Source organism: Cicer arietinum, chromosome 1 (genome assembly GCF_000331145.2).
Source record: "Cicer arietinum cultivar CDC Frontier isolate Library 1 chromosome 1, Cicar.CDCFrontier_v2.0, whole genome shotgun sequence".
Lineage (NCBI taxonomy): Eukaryota > Viridiplantae > Streptophyta > Magnoliopsida > Fabales > Fabaceae > Cicer > Cicer arietinum.
In genome coordinates this window covers 50,612,272-50,618,345 of record NC_021160.2, presented here as the reverse complement: position 1 = coordinate 50,618,345, position 6,074 = coordinate 50,612,272, and positions in this window count along the sequence as shown.

The window sequence follows — 6,074 nt, the reverse complement described above, 5'->3', positions numbered from 1 at the left end:
TTTAGTTTTTTTACTCAATGAACTTATAGTTTTAAGAGATTAACTTTCATGTATAATTGTGATAAAAAATTTACACAATCAACAAGTTATAATTACTGTATGTGAAACTCTAAAAGTAACTATGATTAAGGTAAAAGATTTTTATATAAAATAAATATGATTGGTTTGATAAAGTAAAAAATTAATTGATATATAACCTCCTACATAAATATAAACAAAAACTTGTCAACAAAATTGTTATTATAAAATTGGACTAAAAACATTAATTTGATTTTTTTTTTTATATTTCGAGACCGATGATTAAATATCATAGTTATAGACCTATATTAAATATATTTAATTAACTTTAATTAATAATTAAAATTGAAGCGGGGATTTGGTCATTGCATTTTTGTAGATTTTGACTGAATTTTGCCTAATTATTGACCAGTTAACATTGTGGACAAGTTTCAAAATTTGACCAGGTCATTAGTCTAAATTTTATTTTTAGTGGGGTTTGATTAATTTTTTTCCCCAAAACATGTGTCTTTAGTGATGATAACATGAAATAAACATGGCTGGTCATCGGTCTTATAGTGTGGTTGAAACTAATTTTTTTTTATTTTACTAACCTTAGTCCTTTCACTACATTTCAGGTAATTGTTAGGACAACATATAATTAAGTAAACCAATATTGTTAGTTAGGTCAGTTATCAGATTATAGCTATTGATATTAGGTTTAACAGTATAGAGATTATAAATAGCAATAATAATGGATTATTTAACCCCCGGAGAATTTGATTGATTTACTTAGTTGATGACATTGTAACCAAAAATAGGTTTGCTTCATGACATATTTGTTGGATAAAAAACTAGATCAAAATATTTTAGAAACCTATATAAAATGTTTTTAAGTCTAACTAATATCTATATAAGTAATTTATTTGTTGTCGAATTAATACAGTAAATTATTTCTATCAGTTTAAAAATAATTGAGTTATTTAATTTTCTCATACATATTAAAAAAGATATATAAATAAATAAAAAATATTATTTTTATTAACATATTATCAATATCATAAATGCATAATAAAATATATTGTATTAAAAGTTATGCAGATAATATTAAGTATATGATATAATTGATAAGAAGTATATTAAAAATTAAAATAATTAATTATTTTAAAATATTTTTTTTTTATAAATAGGTCAGTTATTTTGAGAGGAAAAAGTGATATTTATCAAACCAAATATATCTTTTCAAATAAATTAAAGTAGAAATTCATATTACAAAAAGCTAATTAAATAAGGCTGACATAACCGTTACAAAAATAAATAAGGCTAAAATAACTTGCTGATTTTGAAGTTGTTACTTTCCAAATTTTATTTTGGTAACTAAAATATATATTAACAATCATTCAATAGCATAAAAGTGCTAAAGAGGAAGTAAGCAAGAACACTTTCCACCTTATTTCTGTTTAGTTTTTTGCGGGTGTTATAGTAAATATTGTTTACAGAAAAAATGTTTTCATAGGTTGATGTAAAACATTTAATTAAATAGATCAATAAAAATTAACATATTTAATTTATAATAATCAATTTCATTGATCAATTTATATATAATTTATTTTTTATAAAAAAAAATAGCGATAGTACTAATTCAATACGAGATTTATCACAAAAGTGGACATATATAATGTCCAATCTCTCACTTATATCGAGCTCCCAACATGTATCCAAAATGTATTTTTTATTAAAGGAATTAACATTTTCAATAAAAAAAATTAAATACAAGTAAACACACTTTATTTTATCATGCATTAAAAATAAATGTGATTCATTCCCTCACCGTAAATATTTTATAAAAATAATTTGACAAACAATATCACAAAAGGTTCCTAAAAAAGAGAAAATATCTAAAATTTTCTAAATTATTCCGGTTAATCATTCATATTTATAAAGTTAATTTAAATTCTATCGAGCGGACATTATTTCTAATACTATTTTGACATGGAATATACTCTAGTGTCCCTTACCACATTGATAACTATGGAATACACTCTCTTCCAAAAAAAAAAGTTTTTGATTCTATAATTATTATTTTAATTCATATTTATATATTCAATCAAAATCATATAATTATGCACCTATTAATGATATTGACATTGTACCGTTGGAGCATCTTATGACAATAAATATTATTGTTTTTTACTAATATATATATATATATATATATATATATATATATATATATATAAATAAAATTCTCTAAAATATCATATTGAAACTTTGATATATACATTTTTTTTTCACTTTGACTCTAAATGAAACTTCGATTATAATAATTTGATAAATAATTTTGTATCAAAAAAAGTGTAAAGGATAAATTTTAAATATAATATTAATAATTTATTTATTAACTTAAAAAAAATACTCGTCCTAATAATTTCGTTTTAAATCTCATCACATGTTGGGTTAGCTCTAACTATATGTATTTGTTTATAACACTCAAAAATTTATTTGGCATGGAATACACTCCTAAAGTGTCCTTCCCCACAATGCAATATTATTAAAGTCTCTCAATGCTATAATTTAATATCATTTTCGTCTTTAAAAATACACATTTATATATATTATCATCCATTTTCTATAATATATAAATAAGGTTTTTACTAAAAAAGTGTTCTAAGGACATTTGCTAAATAATTAAGAATGGACGTTATGAATAGAAAAAAATAATTTTGAAGTTTTTAAAAAGTTGAAAATATAAATTTCAAACGTTTTTAATCGATTGTCTTCATTTTTAGTTCTTTAACAAATACATATAGAACACTTATTAACATTTACCTATAAATAAATGTTCTAACGACTATAGTGTCTTCTCAATATTTGTAGTTAATTTTCTTTTGTTGTGATCTAAACAAAATTAGTATATATTTGATTTTACAATAAAATTAATAAAATCAAAATAAATTTTACAAGTCAGTATTTTAAATGTAAATTAGATTTAATATAAAATTATAATATAATATCTTTACAAAATCGACTTATAAATAAAATAAATGTTATGACCATTTATAAACTCTTAACATTATCTCTTTAATACTTGGAACTTGATTTTTTTTCACTACATGACGGTAAAATTGTATAGGTAGCAATCATACTTCTCAAAATAAGATTTACTTCACTACTTTTTATTGATATATTTTATACTCATAAAATCATTGAAAAAGATGTTACTGTCACATACACATGCTAATTATTGTTACTTCTATTATTATATATTTTCAATTCAAAATTAAAACAGTATTAATTTAGATTTATTCAGACTGATTTAAAGATTAAACTTGATTTGATTTAAAATTTAAAGTAAGATTAGATTAAAATGATTTAATTTTTAAATGAGAATCATCAATTTGAATTATTTAATTAAGTAATAATTGATAAAGATTGTAAATATAAGAGCCTAATAGAAGAGTAAAAATTTAAGGAAAAAAGTACACCAAAATTTAGTATCTTTTATATACGTAGGGCGAGACTCAAGTACATTACCCTAGGTATCAACAACAGGGCTAATCTAATTTTATTTTTTTAATTATAATAAATAACTGAATTCTCCAAATGCCTTTTATCAAACCTTATTTCATAAATATAAAAACAAAACACTTGTTTTATTGATGTAATTAAAAGTTTTGACATCTAAACCAATAAAAAAAGTTCGTAAACCGTTTTAAAAATATTGAAAACCGGTAAAATTAAATATTATTAAATGAGTTTGGATTTTCTTTTATGAAAATCATTCGAATTGAATTTTGAATTCATTTTTAAAAACAGAACTAAATTATATTTACAAATTTTAATATTTATTTATTTTTTATTAGTATAGAATATTGCATTAAACTATTATTTATTTAAATTAATATATTTTTTATTATTATTTTATATAATTCAAACATAATCGATAATCGATTTATGATATTATATAATATTAATTTTTAGTAATATATAATATTTTGTTTTAAACTTGTTATATTAATATAATTTTATTATTAAAAATAATGTGATACATATTGTAATTTGAATTAACTGAAGTTGAATTCAATTTAAATTACATTAATTTTTTGAATTATTATCTAAACCAAATCACAAATATTTTAATTTTTAAATCAAATAAATTTTCTTCTCGAAATTTGATTCTAACCACACCGCAATCAACTTAACCATTGGGTGGCATTAGAGAGCCAAAACATATTTTTCATGGATATATCAAAAGATGAAGCGAACAAAAAAAAAAAATAGTGTCATAGTGGCAACGGAAAGATATACATATATACTTATAAAAAAAAAATAAAAAATCACTATCCTCATTTCAATATTAATAAATAAAAAAACTGTATGTTACTTCTAATGAATTTTCGACAATAATATAAACTTCTTGTAGTCCTACGTCATGGTGGAGGATCCGAGAGAATTAAACTTTATGATGGATCAATTGTATTGATCTCTATAATTTTCTTCAATGTTTCTTCATGTTACTACAACTAACCACTAACTTTTAATTTAATTTATTTTCTTTCATAAAAAATAAATTAGCCGATCAGATGTAATCTTACATCCACGTTTAGAATATAAATTAACAAAAATAAGAAACATAAACGGCAGAAAGGTACAAACATGGATGGATGACTTGATCAAAATATAATAAACTTTAACATATATTAATGTGATGAGATTTGTGCCAACACCAAAATATAAAGAGAGGAATCGGCAAAACTAAAAGCAAGATGAGAATCTAATACGTTTTGTTTATTCCAAATTTCCAATGGTGATCATGATCATGATCATGTGTTCGTTAATGCCACTTGTCGATCCTCAAAAGCTATTTTATGCAATGCCACCACCTCTTACTTAATGAAATTAATACCGAAAATGCAAGGAAAATAAATGGAATCAATTAACTTAAAACTTAGAACCTTATAAGAGTATTTATGCCCCCTCTCACTTTTTAAAGGATAATGAAGCATTTTTTCACTGGCATATATTGCAGCATAGTACAGCTAAGATTGCGAATTGCGAATTGCGATTCATCAACTCAACAACTTTTTTTCTTAATCAAAGGCTATTTGATTTTATACATCAAATTTTTCAAATTATTTGATTTTATACATCAAATTTTTCAAATGCATTTTTTAATCACAACGATCAAATTAGGAGTTACACTCGTTTAATAATTGTGTCAGATAAATAGTTTTTAAATTAACCTTTAAATTAGAAATTAATATCGCATAAATTATATCTATAAATTTTAACATTAATTTTTATGTTATTAAAATTCATTAAACTTAATGTCAATAATGTAATTTGCATAATGTAATTTGCATATAACATTAATGTTGACACATTTTGATGATAGAAGAAATAATTATTTATTAATATTAAAATTTATAGATACAATCTTAATTTTTAATTCTAACAACTGATTTAGTAAAATGTTTGTTGGATATAATATTATTGAATGATTATAATTCTGAATATAATTTGTTCTCTCCTATTTTTTAATTATAAAAACAGAGTTATAATACTTTTATTTTTAAATATTAGGACTAATTAATGTGTTTTAGTTTTTATAAAATTTTAAAATTTATTTTTTAATTCTTATAAATATTTTCTTCGACTAATAATACCCACAATATTTTCAATCAATAGTTGTAGTAGTCTTTGAGAAACAAAACAAATTGAAGTTTTGTCAAAATACTACTAAATTTTGTAGATACATTTGCATGTTACGATAAAAGTTTTTGTAAAAATTTACTTAAAATTTAATTTGTAGATCTAAATTTTTCATTTTTTAGTTTCTTAAATTTTTAATACTTAAAAATTTATATTTAATTTAATATTTATTATAAAATTAAATTTTGTGGAGAGCTATTTTAAATATATATATATATATATATATATATATATATATATAATCTTTTGAAAATTTGAATAGTGTATATGAATCGATTTAATAACAAAAACTAAAATTGACGACAAAAAAGTTATAAAAACTAAAATAAAATAATATATTTTAAAACATTAATAGTAAAATTTTA